This window comes from Corapipo altera, unplaced genomic scaffold, assembly GCF_003945725.1.
Source record: "Corapipo altera isolate COAL_440 unplaced genomic scaffold, ASM394572v1 22b, whole genome shotgun sequence".
Taxonomy (NCBI): domain Eukaryota; kingdom Metazoa; phylum Chordata; class Aves; order Passeriformes; family Pipridae; genus Corapipo; species Corapipo altera.
In genome coordinates, this window is record NW_020884876.1 from 10,439,921 (window position 1) to 10,465,062 (window position 25,142).

A 25,142-nucleotide genomic window follows, 5' to 3' on the forward strand; every position below is an offset into this window, starting at 1 on the left:
GAGTGTAGATACTGACCACATGGTATTCCCTTCACTGAAATTGAATTACCATAACGACTGTAACAAAACCACTCTCAGAACCTTTTTTGGTCAAAATGGTAATTTCAGAGGTAACCTTAAAAACTCATTATTTCAAGTGAATAAACCTGATAGGGCTCAGGAGGAACGTCCACCAAAGGATCTCAGAAAAAAATTAGAATTCAAAATCCATTTTCAAAAATGACACAAACAATTCAAGAGCCTAAACTTTTGGGGTTAAGGATCTTCTAAGCATAGGCCCAGTAATAGAACAGAAGCCTCCAATTTGTAGCATGAACAGATTAGCTTCAGGGATCAGTTTAAGAGGCATGTGTATTATCTCACTCCACAATCAAGTGATGTATGTGAAGATGGGTTTATAGATGGACACATCTGCCCCAAGATTTGGACTCAGAGAATTTAATTCCATTTCGTTTCACTTTTTTTATTCAGGCATTTAAACCATCAGCAGACCTTCGGGCTAAATTTGAGCCAGCAAACTTTGCTATTCCTGCACTGCAGCTTAAGCATTCATACACAAGTTAACTTTCACCAGTTAAAAACAGAAGTGTATCTATTGTTTCTCAAAAGTTAACCTAGTATTTTAATAAGTCTGGAGAGGTGCATTAAACCACATCAGACCCTGTGCAGCACTGCAACTGCAGCTACAACATAACCTCCAACTGCGGTAGTTTTAATATACTATAGGGCATCCTTTACATTGAATATGAAAGTATAATTCACATTATAACAACACCGTGGCCAACACCTTGAAGACAAAAAGAAATATACTCCAGTATCACCTCTGGGAGTTGTCTTGTGTCCCCTTTTGGATATTGAAAAATTACTGCTTGAAGCACATTATGTTATAGATAATAACCAGTAACACCATTTTGGTACCAATTTTTCAAACAGTGATTCCTTCAGAAAGTCTAGATGTGACACCTAAGTTCTCAAAGGATTTGGCTGTTTTACACAAATTCAATACACTATTTTAAGGTTTTGTACTAATGATTTCGATGTATTGTTGCACACGCTCAGTGTGTTTGACTACAGCAGGGATTAAACAAATTGTGTTTTAGGGATTTAATGTTGAGAGGAAAGTATTTGGCTATGTAAATTGAGGTCTAGAAGGTCCTTGGTTCACTACCTGTCTTTGGGGTCTTGTATCACCTCCACTCTTTGAGAAGACTGTCATATATCTTTTCAGATACATAGGACTACATAAAACATAACTAGAGTTATAAAACAGTTATTAAATTAGCTTTGAAATTAAATCTAAAAAATAGATGTCTCTTTTTTAGAGTCTAGAGCAACAGTTTAAATGAGCAGAAAAAAACTCAAAGGATTTACAATAGATTCCGTTAACCTTTGGGACAAATAATTGGATTTTCACAAATTTTTGAGTAATGGATGCACTTGGAAGCCCCAGAGCAAAAGTATTAAGAATTAGATTAATATATAAAAGAATATACATCAAAATGAAACATATTTGGTCATAAATATGCTTGGCTGAAAAGGATGCCACTGTGGCCTTCTAACAGGGTCCTCCTCAAGTCTTTCATTACTTTACTTCTCTAGAAAAATATTTCTAGATTACCTTTATTGATGTTGTGAAATCTGACTGAACAAAAGCCAGACCAAAGTGGAAGAACAAAACAAAACAAAAAAAATCTCATGCCCAAGAGATAACAACCAACATTCTTAAAAATACATGTTAACTTTCTGCATCACAATCTTCAGACTCCTTGAAAAACCTTTAGTTTTGTTTTTTTCCTCAAATTTTAAGACACCTATGAGTCTTGGAAGTATTAAGGAACAAAAAAGAAAGTAATATTTTACACAATGTCACATCAACAGAAAATAATTTCTATATTATTTAATTCCACAATAATACTAGCGTAGAACAGTTCAAACAGAAGATAGTCTAAGATTGTCATGATACTTTGAGCAGCCATGATTTATTGACACCTTCTTCTGTCCTCATATATATGAAAAGTATCTGAATAACCAAGAAGAGATTAATCATAAAAAAGTATCCAAAGGAACCATCTAGTTTCTGAATTCATGATTAGATGGCTATATTTGGCTAAACAGAAATGATAAATAACAGTATAACTTTCGTCGGATTTTTCTTCATTAATAGTTCAATAATATCCATATACTCAATATGTAAATGTTAATTAAATCACATTTACTGTGTTTATCAGCATTTAAAGACTTTTATGGTATGAGTACATTAGCACAATCCTTGACTGAAAGAATCAAAAGACACAACAGACTATGAAGCAAGTTAGGAGGTATGATCAATATAATATATAAAATAGCTGAAGTAATACCCCCGAGGCTGAAATATTATGCAAGTACTGATGTTAAGGAGCTACCTAGGGCCTATACTTTGGTTTGTCTGTTCCTCAGACCTACCCATAAATATAAAGCTATTTAACTGAAAATTACATTGGATGTTACACCTAAATTGGTTCACCACATTATTAGGTAAAGCCTAGATTGGAGGTAAATGATTTTTCTGGATACAACTATAACTACTGGACTACAAACAGTCCACCAGAAAAGTCAAAGAATAGAAAGATGCTGTGACAGACTAAAAACCATAAAGAAAGATGCTATAAACCCACAGAAACAGTGAAGAAATTATTTAAAAATTATTTAAGAAGGAAGCAAATCCAACAACTCCTCAAGTCTTGAATGTGCATGACATTACTAGGCTGGATACATGAGTGTAGCTTTACAGCGCAGTTGCTATACGAAAAGCCTTAAAATTTGGGCTTCTTCTTGTGCAAATACATATTTTGTAGAAAATTATCTTCTGAACCGTGATGCAACACTCATTTGCTTTCTCAATGGATGAGCTCAAGCAAAACCTGCAGACCTGATGCACACTCAATTGCACATAATATCAATCTGGCACTTCTCTCACTCTTCATCCTGATCAGTATGAAAGAGTGCAGTAATGTTGCATGTGTCCCCAAATACAGCCATATTGATGCTTTTTACGTGAATGAAAGTGAAGAAATTACCAGGTGTAAGTAATGTGTCCTTATTTGGCATTTCTCATTGTATGAATGTCAGTATTCGTAATGAATTCAAACTGGAATTTCATTATCAAGTCAAAGTCTATAGGAAATGTATGTTAATCTTTTCTCTCAGTGGAATGGGAAATATGAAGTCATAAATGATCTTCATGCTTAATAAATAGTTATAGTTATTACATATGATAGGAGTCCAGATTGCACCATTCTTCCTCATAATGCAGGGTATCTTCATTTTCAAGTGACTCTACTGAAATTAATATTGCTATATGGAGAACAAGTAATGACTCAAAATGAAGAAGACTAAAAAATATTTCATTTGGGTTTTGGACAATAATCATAATACTTCCTATAATAATCTAGTAGAACTCTATCTCCTCCATCAAAAATGCTCTGCCTGAGGCTGTTGCTCCCACTCATGTAGATATCAAAAGAAAGAAACGCAAGGTTATACAAGGTCTGGATTACATTTCATGTGTTTGCACATGCTTGAATAGACATCTGTAGAAAGATCACCCAGGTGTGTAAGTTTCAAGTATTTGAAGCTATTGGTAAGATTTAGGCTTAATGACAGCAGTGAGGTATTTTTTTTGTGTTTTTTTTTTTTTTTTTTAATATCAAAAACTTAAGTTTTTTAGTTCTTATGCTATTAAACACCTTTTAAAAGTCTTCTTTCCATTTTTCTTTTTATCACTTTATATGCACTCTTCTTCATGCCTTAATGTGTTTAACATTCTTTCAAACATTGTTTTTCATCCTCAGAATAATCTGAGTCTGAAAGGACCTTTGCTGTGTCATCTATCCATTTTATCCTTCCTGTGTTGTGTTACTTCTTTTAATTTGTTTGCTCCAAAATCATATTTAATAGATGAGTAGCTATTTCACCTTGAATAGCCCTAGAGGCAGTGACTCCCTAACATTCTTCTGGCAGTTTGTTTCATTGTCTATCCGTTTTAAGAGTTTGAATGTTTTTCATACTATTTAACCTACATTTTCCTTACAACAGCCCAAGCATATTGCTCTGTCTTGGGTGACTAATGAGAATAATTTCCCTTGTCCCTTTGCATATCCGTGGAAGGATATCACACTTTTCTTAGGTCTTCTTTTCTTTAGATTGAACAGCCAACTTATCTTATTAACCTTTTTCTCCCCTCACAGATCTAAGTTTCCAAACCTTCTCTCATTTTCTTGATCTCTCTTTTCTTCATTTTATGTCCCATTGCTCAAATGATAAAAGAAGAAAAGAAACGTCAAGAAAAACTGTAGGTAAGCTTTTGAAAACAAAGCCCAAAATGAGAATTTGTTTTAATTCATACTCTAAAAATACAAGTACAAAGAATAAAATATCCAAATGAAAATCACCACTGGAGGGCTGATGTGTTCACACATGCAGGCTGTGTGCGTAATTGTATGACTGTTCAAATCCTTTGGAAAATAGTGTGCCTGCTTGTCAAGATCTAAAGCAAAAGGACTGAGATTTCAAAACAGAAAAACAGATTCAAACAATCCCTTGCCTATTGAAATAATTTGTCCTTGCCTCAGCTGTAGGTCTCATTTGATTTTTTTTTTTTTATGCAGTAGTTTGATGCTTTTGCTTCACAGCACTACAAAACAAACAAAAAAAAAAGAGAACTTTCTGAAAGTAGTGAAGAACTAATTTAGTCACATCTGACTTAGGATATCAGAATAATGCTGCTGATAGTGGTCACTCTTTAAGGAGACAAGAGCTGCGTTACCAGGCCCAAAAAAAGACCACGACAGTGTCACTGGCATTGGCCAGCAGCAGGTGAATATATGATATAAGAAGAAGAATAGGTTGTCCTGACAGGGTTTGATGACCAAATATTTTAACTCGGAAGAATTTAATTTACAATGGGTTTATCATTCAGTTTGACCTCTGTTATTGGCTTTTTCCCTGTTTCATTGAGCTCATCCCTCTCACTCCCTTGTGCAAGACTGACTTCCACAGGAACTCTGCTGGGATAGTATGAGTCAGTTTCAATTAAAAACATTACCACTGATGATGTTTCACTTGCCAAGAGAGACGATAAGTACCAATTTGAATTGGCATGTTTCACTACCAAAACAAAGGTGAGTTTTCTGTGACACAAACTGAGAAAGAGAGCAGACACATTGCAGTCCTTTACTCTGTTTAGAAATACTTGGGAGGTTCATTTTCTTCTTCCCCCCTTCCCCCTGCCCCTCCTCCAGCCTTCTTCAGTCCCCAGATGTGTCTCATGTCAAGAAGTCTCATGACAGAAGAAACTGGAGTATTATCACTACAGGGGATTCATCTAAAAAGTAATTAAACTGCTCAACCAGAACTCTTATTACCATTTTCCTTCGCAACTTCATCCAGAAAACACAAAGAGTGAACTGAAAGATAAAACATCAGAAACATCTCAAAATGCTGTTACATTCTTATACTAGGTATTTTTCCATAAGTTATGTGTGAGGAAACACTGCTATTTGAGGACCAACGCTCTTACTACAGGAGTCTCTAAAACACTGGATCATTCCAATGATGCTGTAGTTTTCTCTTCAAGTGCACTGTGCTGCTGGCACAGTGCTATAGTGGAGTTTTCAAGAGAGACCAGAGACTTTTCTCCATGCTCTGGTGCTTTAGGGCTAGACTGAGCTCTGCACCCAGTGAAGAGAAGACAGTAATTCCATCCATACAAATAACTATGGCTCAGTAGGGGTTCATTATCTTTTCCAGGACTGTTACTGACAGGTGCATTTTAATAGAAATTTCAAATATCCTTTTTGGAAAATAAAGCATTAAACAGACATACACATAAAATAATATTTTAATAGAATTCATTGATTTAGCATTAGGAGAAAAACCTGATCTGAGTTATTAATCAATATAGTGCACTTTGAAAGTGTAATTCAACCTGTACAGTTGTAACCATGTTTCATGTGGTAATATATATAACTTCTTACAATCTCTGAGCTATCTGCTAATATGGTCACTGGATTGGATTATGATAGATGAGATTGAGTGGTCTGAGTTTTTATAATTCAAAATGTAGACAAATTCAAACTCATTTCTTGGTGTTAGGGAATATTAAAAATGTCATTTCAGTTATATTAAAACCATTAGAAAAGGGAATTTCTTGTTTTCTGTTTCCAACTCTAATTCAAGAAATATCTATCTCCAATGTTCTCTGTTGCATCACAATGGAAACCACAAAGAGATTTCATTTGCTATGGGCATTTTTGGCTGTGTCAGTCAGGGGCCCAGGCAGTTGTTCTGAGTGATGAGCTGTGCTGTTCCAGCACTCACCTCCATTCTTCCCTCCTCCTTCCCCTCTGTTGAGCAGATCTAAAATCTGGATAGACTTGTTCTGACCGGACAAAGGTAGGGTTGTCACTCCTTTTCCATTAATTTTATTACTGCCTAATAGAAATATACTAAGTTTGAAGAAGTCCTTTATGACTCTTGTGACTACCAACTTATGCAGAAAGTTAATGAATCAAGGAAAGCTCACACACATATTCAACAAGTTAGTGTATAAGTGGTCCTTGACTCAGAACAATAGGATCTTTTTTACAAGTTTTCTGGGTTTTCCATAAAACAGATTGGAACAACAAAGCAGTTGAGAAGGGGAGCAGAGGGCTTTGAAAGAGAAGGATTGTGGGGGGTGTGACCCAGAACAGATGAAACAACAGAACTGTCAGGTGTGTTGCCTAAGATTTATAAGAAAATTCTAGGAAATGACAGTGATTCAGTCTTGAGGATTGGGAACGGGCGTTACTCTCCCATGACCTTTTTGTCTTTCCAAAAATGTGAGGTGTAAGTTGAGAGTACAACTTGCCATGATATAGAAGTGTTCACTTGAAAGGTAGTTCCTGGGATTCATTTTCATTGATCCCAGATTAAAGAAGCAGTCAACTCAGTTACCAAACCTATATTTATACCAAATCCCCTATAGTTCCCTTAGGCCTACACCTTCATTGTCTCTGACTAAATAGGGATTTGGCACATTATGGCCTCTGACCTCCCAGTCAGTATAAAGGATGTAACAGATTGTCTCTTTTTCTGTGTATACAGTTCCCATTAAAGAGTTTTGCAGATATCAGTGTCCATAGTAATTATAAAAGTGCCATCTCCTAATGATATGCAGCTTATTCATTTCACAATGTCTCGTCACTTTTGCCTTCAAACTTTGTCTTAAATTAGATCATTTTGTGTGAAAGAAATTACTAGTGACAAATGTGACATGTAGTACAATTGTTTAATCTGTTTTCCAAAATTGAGCTCAAGTTGCTCAGATATTATTCATACATACTTGTGAATGGATTTAATTATTTTTCTTTTGAGATTATTTGTTTACACTTATTTATAATGAGTTCCCTTCCACCCATCTGTCAGCTGAAAGGAACCTCAAAATAAGTGCTTTCTGTGACTTTGAGATCTTTTGTAATGCCAGAATAGTGAAAAGAGGCCTTAAGGTAAATGACAATGAAGTGCTACCTCTATTTGCTGTTTATCATTCACTATTTCTTATTTGTATTATGTGACTTGTCAAATGCATTGTTTCTTTTCAGTGAATGAGGAATTAGAAGATATAAAGCAAGAGAATAACAAAGGTGTCAAGTAAATAAAGCACTTCTGTTTTGTCACTCACCCAAAACTGAATGTGGAAATTGGCATGTTCAAAGTGCTAAACCAGAAAGGAGCAGCAGGGTAAGCAATACAACAAAGCAGAAATTGAGGCATACTTTACATCAACTCCCGAAAGGCAAGTGGTGAGGAAAACTGTGCCCAACACAGGCAAGTGGTGAGGAAAACTGTACCCAACACGGGATAAATGAGAGAGAGAACTGAAGCAATCAGAAATGAATGAGTCCCGTAATTACCATTTTTAACAATCCATTTAGTTCTCTTTCTCCCTTGGTCATACATTTTAAGTGAAAAGATGGAAATCTGGAACCGGAGGAGACAGAGAAAGAGGTTTACCCTGTACTGAGAGAAAGGAAGATTCATTCTCATTCCTTGCCCCTACTGGAGTGAAAATGGACCTTTAACACTGATGACAAGTGTACTGAAGACAGAATATTTGAATAGTTCTACTGCCTTCATTATAGCAAAAACAAGCTTTTTTTCTCTTCTGTTGGAAAAAAACATCATTAAGTAGAACTCAAAACTCAAAACAATAACAATTACTTCAAACACTAAAAATTCCTCTTTCTTTTTTTCTTTTCCAGGAAAATAATTTCAGGATTGAGTCGTACCCAAAAGGCTTGCAATTTTATCAACAGCAGAGGAAGCTATAGTGAAGAGATGAAATTTTCATCCATTCTGTACTTGTATTTAATAGTTTTATTTCTAAAGCCTTTATAGACTAATGACACAGTCTACTTCACAGTCTACTTGTAGTTTCATGGTAGACACTGGCACAAGGTCTTCAAAAATTATATCATTAAGCAGTTCTTGGAAGATACCAATGACTATCTCTACTCTTCACTTTAGAGGACTTTTTATTGTTAACTTCCTGTCTCATTCTTTTTTGGCTCTTTTCTTTTGAAATTGGTCAAAGTACTTTTAGAACCTGTGATGAATAGCAGCATTTCTGATGAGCACAGTTTCCTTAAGAGCACCCATAACTAGGGTTCAAGTGACAAACAAGAAATTGTTTGTCTCAGCAAAAGTCTACCTAATAAAGTGAGTTTTCTTCAGTGGTTTTGAATAGGAAAAAATGGAACTATCCAGACTGCCTGAACTAGAACAAGACCTCCACAATCATGCAATAATTTTGTGCTAAAATCCATGTAAGTTCAACACTTAGTCCAAACATCTACTGATACATTTTTCAAAATATCTAAGAGAATGGCTTAACTCTTTGATCTTACATTTGCATCATGATTTCCCCTTAAAATGCTGTGATGTAATCAGTGCAGTCTCCCCACTCCAACCCAGGGGAAAAAAAGGAAAAAAACCAGAAGGAGCTACTGGGAGAAATCTTCAGTTCAGATCCTGTTCTTCAGTGATGTCTAAAAATGTTTGTAGCTATCAAAATAAAATCAGGCCTTTTTTCCCTTACAGTGTTATTAGTACTTTGGCTGAACGCTCAGTGTCCACTGAGACTCCACCCAACCCCTCCCAGAGGGAGAAAGAGGAGGGAAGGGGAGGAAAAGAAAAAAAAAAACTTGCAAAACGAAGACTGCTAAGGCAGTTATATACTTACACAGAGAAGAAAAAAAACCTATAAGCACTGTACACACAGGGAAAACTAACAGTAAAGACTACTTCCCCACGAAAGTTGTTTTCCTCCTCTGAAAACAGCCATCTATCCTGTGCAATCGTCCCAGAAGAGAAGAAGGAAGTGATTTCCTTCTCGTCTCTTTATATCTGAGCTGACGTATCATGGTATGGAATAGCTTATTGGTAAAATATACATCAGGTGACCTATCCTAGTTCCGTTTCCCTCCCAGGGAGGGTTTGTAACCCGCTACATACAGCATGAGGTTTCCAGTTTCCTGGAAACCCAATGCAGTCTTTCCTTTATTTCATATCCTGAGCTCCAGACACGCTACCAGCTGGGAGCTTCACCTCTGCAACTGAGCTTGAATAGGGTTCATCTTCTAATATGTTCTAATTGAAGTAATAACCTTTCATGTGGAGCCTTCATCTTAGAAGTAAGAGTATTATGATGTTGATCTCAAACTTAGTTCTGCACCTCCACCTCATGAATGCCAATGTTGCAGGGTCTGCAGAAATTCATCCAAACAGTGCTTTTCAGTGGTCTTTTAACATATGAACGCTCAGCTACTTTATCATTTGTAACTCATGCTAGGTACACACTTCCAAAAGAGTTAGCTCAGGTCTGTGTATGAATTCCCACCAAATGCCTGTTTTTTGGCACTCCCACTGCAATAAGACAGAGTCTTAGAACCTGTGTCTGTTACAACAGATTTTTGGGTAAACCTATATACAGCTGTTCAATTCAATTTCAGTATGTTGGTAGAAATATCTAAGAAATTTGGGATCCTGAGCATTACTAAAAGTATGATAAGATTACACATTATTTGGACATTCTTATTCTGATTCTGAATGATATCTTAAATATCAAAAAATCTAGGATTTGGAGTCTGGCTTGAAAAAGCCTTTCAGTACATGCATAACTTTCAGTATGTAATCACTTTCTACATACTTTGTTAGAATAAAGTAAACTGGATGCCCTATGAAGAAGTGAAGCAAAGGTAAAGAAATACAGTTTTCCTCTGAGACTGGAGTACATTGAGGCATCTGTGCAGGTAACACATGTAAATTGTGAAGAGGAAATTGAGGTGAATGGTACACACACTGGCCACCACTCAGCAAAATAGATTTAGCCTTGGTCTTGAGAATGTGTTCCTGAACCTACCAGTTAAACTGAAAACAAGTACTTTACTGAAAATGGACCAGAGGGTTGCATCAGGTTTACATTGCTGCATTTGGCTTCTGTGAGAAGCTGATAGAAGCTTCCCTCATGTCTGATAGAGAGAATGCCACCTGGCTCCCAGATGGACCTTCTGGTAGCCAAGGCTGAGCCCATCAGTGACAGTGGTAGTGTCTCTGGGATAACAGATTTAAGGAGAAAATATTGCTATGCAAGAGCAATTTCAGTTAGAGAGAGGAGTGAGAATATGTGAGAGAAATGATTCTGCAGACACCCAGGTCTGTGAAGAAGGAGGAGTAGGAGGTGCTCCAGGCACCAGAGCAGAGTGGTAAATCTAACATCCGTTGTAAAGGTCATGGTGACACATGGTGGGAATGTGGCGGTGTGACTCTGGCTGGACATTGGGTGCCCACCAGGCTTCTCTATAACTTCCTTTCCAGAAGATGGGAGGGTGGAAGAAAAATAAAGCAAAAGCAAAAGCCATACAAAGAAAAACAAAAGATTTATTCTCTGCTTCTCATCCAGTCATTTCCCAGAAAGTAGGACTTCAGTACATGTAGCTGTTCCTCTGGCAGACAGAGGTTGAAAAAATGAATGACCCTCTGTTGTGGTTTAGAAATTATACTCCCCAATTTAGTTCTTCCACCGAGACTTTCCAAACCACACTGCTGCTTGCTCACTCCCCTCCCCCCTCTTCTACCTCCTCCGGTGCATGGTCATAGAGGAAAATTTTCTGGAAACAGCAATGAGCTAAGAAAATGAACAGTAAAAGCAACAATATTAGTAACAAAAGTATATAAAAAGAGAGAATGATTCACATACAAAAATGATCACTGCAGACCCCAAGAAAATGAACAGTAGCCAATGGCTTTCCCACCCTGCCAGGCTTTGTTCCACTGAAAAGGGATGGTCCTCCTTCCTGGAAAAGAGAGAGAGTCCATTTTCCCTGCCCCTGGCAATGACATAATATGAAATAACACAGTGTCTTGCCTACACCCCTTCCTGCTGATTTAGGCCTGAACCTTCTTGTTTCTTGGCTTTTATTGCTGAACAGATGTCATATGGTATGGAATATCTTTTTGGTCAGTTTGGGTCAGCTGCCCTGGCTATGTCCCCTCTCAACATCTTGCCAACCCTCAACCTGCTGTTGGGAGAGGAATGTTGGAGAGGCAACATTGATGCTTGTAAGCCCTGCTCAGCACTAGCCAAAACGCTGATGTGTTATCAACACCTTCCTAGCAAACCACAGCACTGTCAGGGCTATTTTGGGGAAAATTAACTCAGTTTCAACCAATACACTGATTCAGGAGGATCATTTGGTGGTAAAAAACCAAGACACACACACGAAACCAACTCAGAAGGAATGGCTTTTGTGATAGAGCTACAGTAAAATAACACTTGAGACTTTTAGTCTTTTTTAAGTCACTTAATGAAACTGGATTGAGAGGATGAGGTATTAGAATAATTTCCTGTGTAAATAGTTATTCTGTGTTGTTTATACAGACCCCAAGAAAGGTCAGAAGTCAGCCTGCAAATGAGTAAAACTCATTTTAGAAACAAATGCAAACTGGTATACAGACCTCTGGTATCAGGTCAAGGGAGCTATTGTTTGTTGTTTTCAGACTAAATGAAATCCCTACTTCCAGCTGAATAACAGACCAGGCTTCTGCTCAGTGTTCCTGTGCTGAAATGAACTGATCATATAGGTATAAGTAAAGAAGTGGCAATACAACAATAAAGAACAAATGAAGGAAAAGTGCCTAGGCAACACTCATTCAAAATGTCTGTCTGTAAAAAATTATTTGTCCTTGGAACTGAAATGCCACCTCTGAAGAATTAAGATATCATTTTTTCAAACTTTAACACGTAGTAGGATCAGTGTCCATGCAGGCTCAGGTTTGCTAACAAATACTTTTAGAGTTAAATTTATTTTCTATTGTTATAAAGGTCTACTTGGCATAATACTGCACACAAGACATAGCAGTGGATACATGTATATGCGTGTGTTCAAAAGAATCTAGTTTCAGTGAGAATCACAGCTCAAATGGTAAAGAAACTTGGTGGGTTTTGTTAGAACAATTATTTAGAAGGGAATAATTGGTACCCACTAAAAGCATTGGTCTGGCTGTGCTGGAAAAGATCTAAACACAGGCAGCAGTGCTGTGAGTTTTCCACATTTGCCCCAAAGTGCCTTTGAGCTGACCTGGAAACTATTTCAATCTCCTTCCTTGGCCCATCTTCTGAGATTGCCAGTGGGGGCACCAATTAGTGCCTACTTGGCAGTGCTTCATGTGACTTGCACACCTCTCTAGCAGGGTGGGAGATGGAAGAAATGTGTTTAATAAGGACAGAGAGAGAGAAGCTGAATGGAATGAGAGTGTCTTCTTTTAAATGTGAGCAGCTCAGCTAGTGTTGACCCACATGGATATCTACAATAATCACCTGTCATGGCTCTTACTACCTTACAGCTAATTACCAAATCTTAGATTTCTAATTTTTCCAGGTTCTAGATTACCAACACTGCTTTTTATTTACCCATACATAGTCTGCTTTTAGCACTGTAGATATTTTTCTATGCCAAACAGTAAAAAACACAGTTGAAAACAGTATGAGGAACACCGTTCCTTTTTATCTCACTCCATTTACTTCTCGCCTCTGAATCTAATCTTTTTCCTGAAAGAGGACAGGAAGACGATTTTTGCTGAAATTAAATTCAGTGGCTACTTCATTGCACAATTTAATTACTATTCACATGATTTAATAGAGACAGGATTCATAAAACTGACTTATTATATTATTATTCTGTTGTGATTGTTGAAGATTTGGATATATTCCTGAACTCTGAAAATTTAAGATAAGTTCAGATATCAACTCCTTTACTGAGTGTGACAAATGCAGAGAGTTTTCATTTCAGCAGTGAAATGCTGTTCCATGATAAGTTTTCCTACCTTGGTGTTTTACTCAGCCTGTGATAATTTGCTATAATAATTTTATTATCAGCCTATTATTTACAGCACAGTATTCATGGAGTTAAAGCCAATACAAGACCTGCACGTTTAACTATTAACTCTTGAGGAAAACATGATGCAACAAATCAATAAAAATATAGGAATACTATGCCAACAAGTCGGTGGTCTCAGTCAAGTTGCTGGTATGCAAGTTTCCACATTAAATAACACCACAAATAACAACTCTGTTAAAAATCCTAGCTGAGATGACAAAAAATTAATAAATGTGGAGGAAGTTACCCTAAGAATAGGATAAAACACAATTTCCAAGGAATCAGAGGGGGGAATTTTCCACTACTTTATTATCCTCTAAATAAAGACATGGCTGGGGTCTTGTGGCTAAGATGTCCCTTTAGAACATTTTACCCAGAGTATTTTGTAAACATGAGAGACAAGAGAAACCAAGCTACTTTGTCTTGATATAGATCAAGAGTAGTAGTGAACAAATTGTGAAACTGAAAGAGTTTTCAAGAAAAAAAATCCTCAAGAAATGAGTAATTTCTACAATTGCAATTTTTAGAAGAATAGGGTAGAAGAATACTAAAAAAGGAGAACAGGAGATATAAAAAGGTATAAATGTTAGGTGTAAAAGTTATCAGGTAAAAAAAGAAACATATATAGTAGAACATTTCCATAGCATATCCAGATTAATCCAGTAGAATGCTTAAGAGTTATCTAGTTTTCCAGTCAATATTTTATAATTATTGTAATTATTTATATAGTTAGGTGGGTATGCAGGCACTGTCTGACTGTAACAGACAAGAAGTAAAAATCTTGCATGAGAAAGGTAAACAAAGATTCATGAACTTTTCCATTGCATTTTCAAGGTACTATTCTCTTCTTATTAGAGATACGGTTATGCTTGAAGTCTTCCTGGCAACTGCACAGCATGAAAGATTCAACATCTCTCAGGACTGTGAAACTGTAAAACTTCCAAGTCAGTTTTACTACTGAGATATAATATGGATTCACAACTGATTGTTTATGATTACAGAAAGCACAAAAAGTAAGATAGATGGAGTTTTTCCAGTTCTTGCTTGTGCAATGAGCTTCTTAGGTAGGCCAGATTAGCCTGCCTAGTTTGAAGCCATTTCAGTTCAAAGCCTTGATGGATGGGGACATATTGTGAATCAGTTTATTGTCCATCTGCGCTTATTAATGATAAAGGTATAGTAAGTAAATTACTCATTCTGTGAAAATTATCTTGGTAACGGTAATTGCCTCGAATTAAGTGGAAGTATTAAGATTATAATTCTGAGAATAACTAATTTTCATTTTCCTGGTCATAACGCATTACTTCTATAAAGAAAAAATTAAAATTGTTCAGAAAAAAATGAAAATATTTTTGCTTACCTAACAAGAACAATCAATGTAGAATAAAATCTTTTTTGTGTCATTCTCAGTATTTCTTCTTCTTTTTCTGCATTAATGTTACATAGAACTGCCCCCAGAATATTTTATTTTAAAAATACTAAAATTCAAATAGTCTTGAAAAATTTTCCTAAATCTTGTCAAAACTATTACCGAAATCACCACAAACTTTTATTTACGAAGAAAAGGACCTCAAATATTTGAGAAAAAACATCCCATGCTTAATGGTTTCTATAGTTACATTCCTTCAGCATGGGAGACTTTAGAAGGTCTCTCTGAAGTGCTTCATTAGGTTTGATCATATGGTAAGTGTCTGTAACTACATCCTAAGACACCTGAGCTTTTGAAAGCCCATTGTGCTGTTAGAGAGAGTTGCAATGTGCAATTTAAACATATTCTATAATGCTGTTGGTCTTTCACCTGCACAGCCTCACCAAGAGTTCCTTGTGTTTGTGCACCACAAACAGAAGGATGTAGAAAACTTCCAAAGAGTGACACCAAAAAACTCTGTGCTCAGATACACTTGCTAACTAAGCTGTTAAATATAAAAAGATAGCTTGAAGTGAGATAAAAATTATGGAGAGAGATCTACTGGATGACAGGGAACAACTTCACCTCTAATGTGCTGCTTTCCATGATTGCAACAAACTTCTTTTGCAAAAGAAGGCATCTTATGACTGATAAACAGAGATATTCTTCATTTTTCACTATTCCTTTTAGAATTTCAGAAACCTTACTGAAGATCAGGATAGTTACATTAGGCATAGTTAAAAATACATGGAGAGATATGGAGGATATTCACAGAGTTTACCTTCAGCCTAACAAGTTTAATTATATGGATAAATAAGGAATCATAGCCTAGTGAATCTGCACTTACTTGCTCTCTCAAGGGACAACAGAGCATTCAGGACACCCCATTTATATAGTCAATGGATTCTACATACCAATTCTCCAAACTGAAGAGCTTCACACTAAAGTCAGTAAGACTGCACACAGTTAAGAGGCATGCCTGTGTTAGTCAACATCTTGGAAAAGTGTAAGGCTTAACATCACATGCCAGCTAGCAGTAGGTTTCATTTCTGTTTACAACTGGAAATATCTGATAGAAGAAATCTAGTGGTAGAGGTATGCTTTGGTCGGAAAATCAGTGCATCTTTTCCTGGTAAGATTATTTTTGAGCAAGGAAATTATATCCTTACTAGAATCACATATTGGAAAATATTCCTCTAAATTATGAGAAAATGGGACAATTACTGAATGTAATTAATAATAGAGGAGAAGGAGAGGATTAAAGTGCTGTATGAAGCCAAACTGTCTAGTTACTGTACTGAAATATAAATAGAAAGTGACACTTTTGCTAAAGTTAGGACTTCCAAGGACTCCCTGAGGCAGATGACTTTCGGTAAGTCTAGGACAGTTCAACATCCTCAAACACTTTTAAAAGCTCCAGATTAAACAATCCAGTAACCATTGTTTGAAGGAGAAATTCTGATTCTATCATTTTTTCCAGTATTTCACTCTTAGTTTCTCATCTATAAAGCACTCACTTTTGGACTGTGCAGAAGGGAACCACTGTCACTAGGAGGTTGATCTCTGTCAGAGGTACACATAATGGAGCTGTGAATAGAGTCAGAATAAGCAGGGAATATAGTAGTCTACAACAGAGATACCTGGGGTACTCATTGTAAACCAGGGAAAGCCACCTTTGTTGCATTCATAAGTTAACATACTAGGGCTATTGATTTACAGTCTCTTTAGCATTCATTTTAGCCCTGGTTCACAATTACAAAGAGTTACTCTTTCAAAGAGAATTGAGTCTTATTTTCCTTCATGTCCAAGTGCAAAATGTCACATGCAAATTGATAGATAAATTAGATTTTGATCAACTGAGTAGGCTTTGGCACTTGTATATATTTTATTGCTAGTGTAAGCAGATGACAATGCTCAAAACTTACACAGGGCAGAGCTCTGGGGCTCTGGGGCTTTTCCCTGCTCTCAGACAGCTGACTCATTAGAGATATTTTTAGTACACTTTGGATTTTGTCTAAAAGTGTGTCTGGGCAGTATTTTACAGTGACATGTAGGCTTACCACTTTTTTTTTTCTTGTCACACAACATGCAGCCTGTTTGCTCGGGCCTGAGCCTAAACCAACATAACTTTCTGATAGTTCACAACCAAACCCAGACAATTAGAATCTGTACACTTGCAAGGTTACGGCTGGATCCCATTCTACCCACACAGAGCTCACATAGGTAAAGCCTATATCCACCAACTAAACATCATGTTGGCAGAGCCTGAGTCTCAGGCTGCAGTTGAATGATGTAGCCAACTCATCTCTAAGGCAGCTAGTACTAATGCCTCTCCCTCACTGTCAGATATGCGAACATAAACTTCCTTTGTCATCTCATAGTAGTTCAAAACCTTTGGATACGTACTGGCAAGCTTTCTGTTGGATCACAAGCGTTCTTCCTTCCCATAGCAAGCATAAACCTGACATAAAAGCATAATAATGGCAAACACTGTGTTTCATATCCTTTGAGTAATCTGACAAAACAGTTCTGAGTTAGTTTCTATGCAGATTAAAATTTCTAATGCTGGATGATCCAACAGTCTCGTATTAAAGACTTCACCTCAAGGTGAAGTTTTGAAAGGGTCTCAGTGTTCTGCTAATTCTTCAACAGGTAAAGTCAGTAGAAATGTTACTACTGAAGTCATATCAGATAATTTTTACAAATTCTGAACTTTTTCCTCTTAATATGTTAGATTCAAACCGCAATGTTAACTGCAGTGGAGTTCATCACCTGCAGAACTAAGTATTCTACATTCTGCATTTTGAACAGCAGGCACCAAATATAAATATAATCAAAAAGCTGAACTGATAGAAAACCAAATTATCTTTTCAAAAAAACCTAGTGTTTAGTCTTTAGTTTCTACATTTAATGTAATAGAGTAAACCTACACAGCAGGTAAGATGGTTGACCAGAAGTAACAGAGCTCATTACACTGGTTTAGAGAACCAAGTTCCCCAGACATTGCACTGAGGGAGCTAGATCCCTCAAAATTGTGTCTACAGCCACCAGCATGGGTGTATAGAGGCATTTAAGCTAAAAAGAAGGGAACTCAGATGAAAAGGCTTGTCTTAAGCCCAGCTCATCTCTGGGGATTCCTTCTTTTATTACAAGCACTTGCTCTAAAGCTCATCATCTTCTCCTGGAGGTTTGTGCCAAAACCTAACCTTGTAACAAAATGGTGACAATGGAGCTTTGATCATCATTCCCTACTAAGTGATAGCTCAGTGACTAGCATGTGAAGTCAAGGACTACTAAATTCATACTCTTCCACTACCTGAGAAGACTCAGTCCTCACCTCACTACTGCACAGGCTATCCTGATGTGAAGGAGACACTTCAAAATAATTTTGATTCAGTCTAGAAGAATACATGAATATTCCCTGGTAGCTTAAAATAGGCTAGGGTGTATGAGCACAAAGCAAGCACCACCACCTCCAAAAAGGCCTCTCCGAGAAGGAAGGTCCAAAGTTATGCTTCCTGCTGCATTTATGTTTTCTGGTTTTGTGCATTGGCTATTCTGTAGTAAAAAAACCTCTGAAAAGAAACGCCTATAGCACAGATGTTTTTGAATGCACTCTGACTCATTTTTCTGTCTCTGGTCTCAGTTTAATAAATCTGTCACCACAGTTTATAAGTGCTCATTCTTCTGTAGTTTAGTTTTCTCTGTTAATGTTCTTTTTCACATATGTATAGTAATCTCTTGACATACACACTTCAGCAGTTAATCTACAAATATTTGCTCCAGGAAAAGTTATGAGGAGTTCCTGCTTCCTTTCAGAAGCTAAGGCAGGCTTGTTCTTGTTTTTGTTTTCTTTAAGCATATACAGGAATCTCTTTCACAGTTTTTCAAAATCCTATTTGCTTTTCAATATTATGTCGTGGTTTGACTGTATATTGCAACATCAAAACCTACAAGGCAGGGTACGGGGGAACAAGATTTGCCTTCTTGGAGTGCTTCCCAGAACACAAAATAAAATTCTCATTTCCAATGCCTGCTCTTCTAAATTTCTTACCTGTCATCGTTTAATGAGTCAGTGTCAGGATGTAGATGAGGTCCAAACTCCTTTACCTGTGGATCTAGCTACTGAATTTGAAAAGCAAGCAAGTAAACAAACAAAGCAAATACAAGGGACAGCACGACACATCTTTTTTATTGTATTCTATATTGCTATATGTAGCAATATTTATCTTTGGTAGATTAAAATAGAGATAAGAAGGCATATACATCAACTACACTAACCAGACAGTCTCTTCAAAGCTTTATAGCACCCTTACAGTGGGGTCCCCATCAGCTTTTGAATTTCAGTTTATGAGTGCATCACTAAGTGTGTAGCCTGAAAAAATCTTCATTTTCTGTTCTCTCATTTGCGTCACAGAGCTGCCACTGAGACATGAACTCAATTCCTGTTAAAGGAAGTCAAGCTATGGAATGTACCCAAGAATATATACTTTGTGTGTTTTAGTTATTAATGGCCGTTCATTCAGCAGGACCAAAAGCCAGAGCAGGTGTGAAGCAAAACCTCACCAAAACAAAACCAGTGTGAAACTTACGTTGTGAACACCAGCACCACCCACTAACTCTTTTAACCCCCTTACTGCGCTGCAGTGCTTTGTAGAGCAATATAGCTTTATGAATCTCTGAATCTCATCCAGAAGAGCCCTTCTTTCTCCTTTGAACAGAAATGAATGAGCCAGCTGAGGCAACTAAATCAAATACTTGGCGAACTAAGAGTATCTCCCATCATTTTCAAGTCCCACTCAACCTATGTCAGGTTTTACAGCAGTAGTTGGGAAAGTGGTATTTAGATACAAGATCTGACAAAAGAAAGTCCTCCCAAAACAGGTGAATCTACACTATTTCACTCATGAACAAATAATTCAGTTATTCATCTCAGGATAGATGGAGGTTTCACTTCTCGTTATACTGTACATAGTTATCCGGCAGAATACACTGCAGTGAGAGCACCTGCTGGAAGAAATTCTGGAGACCTTTTTTCCTTTTTTTTTTTTTTTAAGGCAAGCTAATTTTATGATCAATATTAGGAATTTAGTTTATTAGTTAAACGATGTTAATATTGTTGAATCATATACTTTGAGGAATAATTTGTCTCCAGAGACCCCAGAATACTCCAGTGTAAACTGAAACATGCCTCATGGCCTCCTTGTTTCACTTTATATTGGAGCACAGGTTGGAAGCTGGCTTTTCGTTTTCCACAGATGTTGTCTAAAGTCAGAGACAGGATGGTGAAATTGATTGAGAAATATTTTGTGAAAAAGGTAAGATTTAAAACAACTTAATTTTTATTCACCTCCCAAACAATGTTCTCGTTCCTCGATCATTATCTGTTAACTTCTGAGTTGCTGAACAACAGTTACTATCAGCTTGCAATATTTAACATCATTTTTCAGTTGCAACGGGGCAGCTAAGTACACTTTTAACTGGAGAATATACTACGGTTTTATTTAAAGGTTCAATTGACTTCACAGCATATAGTTAATGAGCTATCTGAAACTGTATCAGTGAAAAGAGCTCGTTGTGCTGTGTCTTATTCTATCTGTAAATGAGTCTTTAAAAACTCTGATCACTATATCATCCTTGAACAAAAGGATACATTGGCATCAGGCAGCAAGCAAAGTATTAAGTTAAAACGTTGAAGGAAAAAAGCTAATTAACTGATGTGTGGATTTCTCAAGATGATGACTGCTGTTTGAAGAAGAAAAAAACTTCTGTCACTAAGGAAAAAAAAAAAAAACAACAAAAAACATGTAAGTCCAGAGAGAATGCACTAGCACCAAAATATTGAAAAGTCTTCTTTTGTACCTTATTTCTACAATAGATAAGTGTACTTCTCACTGATCTCCTCTTAATATACTCAGTAGCAAAGTATGGTAAGAACTGGTTCATCATTATCATGAATTTTCCATTTGTAAGAAAAACATGTTGGTGAACATAAATGCTTTTTGTTTGATATTGTTCTCATTCTACTACTTTTCTTGCTATGGCAGGTAGCTATCTACTTCTCTCCTATGGATTGCCATGGGGAATTTTATCTTTCAGAAAGCAGGAACATGCTGGAAAATTACTTATTTCTCATCAAACAGCTACAGCAACTTAGAATCCTCAGACACTGGAAGGAATTCCTGTAGTTCATCCAGAAAGATCCCAGAGTTGCTGAAACATTTAAATAAGAAACACCAAATTTCCAGTCAGCTTGCAGACTGTAAAAAGAACACATTCCAGTACTAAAGAGGGATGTCCTCCCATCTATGTGGCTCTGTGTTGGAACATATAGGAAGGCTTGATAGCATATTTTTAAGAGTCGTAAGGAACCACCACTTCACATCTAAATAATACTTTAAAGAATCTTAACTCGTTGACTGCCTTGAAGTTGATCATTATTTCGAGAGTTTCTTATTTATCTGCTGCTGCAGGTGTTGATGATAGACAATTCACATCCCCAAGGTCATGGGAGTGCCCTTTTTGCTGACTCTTCCATGCATTGCAGGATAATGCTCAAAGGGTTAAGCTGATTTTTTTGTGGATCATCAGTGACATCCAGTGGCTATTCAAGGTGATCGCAGGTGTGCTATGCCAATCCAGACTCCTCCTGTAGTGGAGTGATACAGACTGAAGAGGACGTTAACTATCTGCATACGTTCCTTGTACGGGTTGATCTCATCTTCTCTGAAAATTAAAATTATTGATTTATTTTGTGATATTATTATACTTAACTGGATATTTCTGTTCTGTGGAACCCAGTTCTTCCAAGCATATCTAGTCTATTATGTCACCACAAGTAGAAAATAGAATTGCCCAGGAGACATGTCTTATGTCAAGAGCCTATAACAAGCAAAAAGGACAATCTCATGAGAGGAAAGGGAAAGAAAAAGGAAAAAAAAATATTTTAGAACTCTGTGACCCCACCACTCTAAATCACATTGTCTAAACTACATGGTGAACTGGAACAACAGCATGGATGGTTTTTATTTTGTTAATTCATGAAATTTTATGCAGCCCAGGTCTTAAATATCTTCTTCTGTTGATAGCCAATGAGACAGCTTCCAGATGTAGGCTTAAAACAATCTAACCAATTCTCTACAACAACATAACCCATTTCTTGTTTTATTTTGTCTTAAATATAAACCAGTTACTTTGAAATCCTTTTCTGTCTTTCCCAATTTCTGTTTCAGCTTCACTCTACATAGACTGGGTTGTCTTCTCATACCTGCATATTATTCCCAGGTAGTCCCCACACAGTTTGATATTGTAAGTTATAACAATGTCTGTGTTGACCTTGATAACTTTTCAATCTCTTCTAGAACTTTAAAACTTTCTTCTAGATATTCAGACTGACTATTACCTTTCTGCTGCTTCAGGGTATACTAAAATATTTTGTTCCCTTGGTTACAATAATGTATCTTCCCACTTCCCACATGCAAATTCAATTTATAAACAATTACGATAATACAGAAATCTAATAAATTCATCACCATCAGTGCAGTGCATATTTCATATATGTAACTAGATAAAGGAAAATTATTAAATTGGTACACTAAATCACAAGGTAAGAATATTTACTAAAATGGACAAAACATAGGAAGATAGAAAATAATTCTTCATTTCTGTTGTGTGATTATTTAATATACTGAGTGATAGCATTTAACTTTTAGTAGTAATGGTTATCTGCAGACCTACTTTTAAGGGAGACAATAAAACGATTGACACAGCTTTTCAACATAAGTTTAAAATTTACTAAGTCATACAAATTCATCTGTAAAACAGAACAGTCTAAGGGAAAGAAATAGACAGAGAAACTAGACATACATTTTTGAATATTTGCTGTTAGGCATTTATATCTTACATCTCAAGTTCTCCTAAATATTTGCTCTGAACTGATTCTAAAACCTAGACACCATAACTAGTACTGAATGAGACAAAACCAAAATTTGTTATGTAAAATAGATGGCATAACTTCAAATCACAACTGGAAACAGTCTCAAAGGCTTCCAAGGGATGAAACAGCATCAGATCAGGAAACTGCAGGGATCGTTTACAAAGATGTCTGTTCTTCAATCACTCTTTAAATTGAGTAAAGTAAATTTTTGTGACTTTAGCCAAATGTAAATTACCTCTCATCCCAACAAAAGCAAGGCAAAATTCTTCTCTTATATCCCTTTTTATTTCCTTTTTTCAGACATTAAGTAAGGTTTTGCCATAACAAAAGCAGTTCAAAACATGTACCTACGTGAAGTACTCCATAAAAATGGTGCATTAGTAACAAAAGCCAGGGGTTTTAAGTGGAAAGAAATCTACATACATAATTACTGTCTTCTGCAATCACCATCTTACTGGAAAATGAGAGGATAGGTGTCAAAATCTACTCTGAATTTTCTAAAACTTTTTGAGAAAAATGTAGTGCTTCACTAATTAGGAAAATCTATATTCAACCTTCTTCCAAACTCCCCCTGTCCTCCTCAAGGGTACAAATTATTTTGCCATAGCAACTTGTTCAAGCATATTCAGTTCTAAACTCACGAGAGTTCCATTTGTCTATTACTCTAATCTCCTCCATAACATGTCCTGTCCATGTCACACACAGATTCCCACATGTACAGTAAGTTTTCATATATATTAAAGACCAGAATGTGCCTTCCTTACTGAGTTCATTTAAGTTACCCTGTACAAGTGACCCTCTGTGTGAGGAAAAGTGAGATAGTACTCCATGGGCTTGATTTACCATATTTCTCTAGTTTTGTTACTAAATTCCACCTCTACGGTCCCTTGTGAAAACAGTGGGCAGAATTTGCTGCCAAGAAAAGGAAAAACAATCTCTAATTTGTCTCTTATGCCTGACCCTTCTGCTGAGACATGCATTCATCTTCATTCACAGTCCAGCTTAATATACTGCAGTTTGACGTCTTAGTGTCTGAAGCCACAGTGCAGTTTACTGTGATGTTAAAGTGAAAGTGAAAGAGGAAAAGATATCATTTTGTCACTGGATTGAAAGAGGAGCAGAATGGGTCTTGATGGGATGTTTAATATGTGTGTTAGAGAATACTGTCAAAATGGTAGATCTATCACTTAATGTAATGATTTTCTTATAGGTATAGATGAATTAGGTATTCCCTAATTTTCAAAGGCAGACCTCAAACCATATTCTATCATCTTTTCTAAAAAAGCGAGTAACAGCTGACTTGGAAAATAAACCCACCACCTTTGTGGTATGAAGAGATAATTAGAATTTGGTTCTTAATTATTTGTTATCAAAATGATAAAAAACCCATTCAGAAAATTGTTAGTTGGTTGATTGTCACCTACAGAAAAGATAATATCATGTAGACTTGATTCTTTTTTTTCTTTTTATTTTTTGTTGCCCTGTATTCGTTTTCACTCTTCATTTTATAAGGTCCTTATCTAGCCTCTCTATTTTCTGTGTAATAGGGGAGAAGGTGAATGTTCAACCCAATTTCTTCCTGATTATTATTTTTTGATAAAGGTATTCTGTGGTATATAAGAGAATAACCCAGACAAAGTCAATTATCTGTTTCATATTGAATAAGAAAATCTGCCATTCTGGTCATTTTACACATTGAATGTTAATCACATTACTTTTTGAAAATCTCATTAAATGTTTTTTTATATATATACAATTGATTCACCAGCCCTCAATTTCATTTGCTTTCTAATCTTAGTGTGACAGAAATTGCATGTATTTTAAAATTAAATTATTACCAGAAGATTTGGAAGAACAGCAGAGGCACAAATATTGATTCAGCATCTAACCCACTTTACCTTCATTGAAAGTTAAGTATTTGCTAACACTGCTAACACTGAAGTTTCTCTCTGGATGCCAGAATGGTTGTAGTGTATCTTGCTAAACAGGGTGCGGTAAGAGTAAAAAACCATAGCATGAAACTGAGTCTTTAAGTCAAAGTACAGCCCAAGTGAAATAAAAATATGTTCATGCTTCTTATAAACAGCTTTTACAAAGATATTTGGAATACAGTGAAGCCAAACTACATTAAAATTGTCCCTTCTCCCTTGCATGATGTAGCTACAAGGTTGTATGATTGCATTTAAGATGTTGAACTATATTTACATATTTCATAGCTTTGTGCTGCAGTTGTATAAAAAGAAAACAATTATAGTCTTATAGGTTCATTGTTTTATCTAAATAACCAAAACCAACAAAACGTATTGTAAAGATTTAATCACACTTGCTGTCTATAGATCAT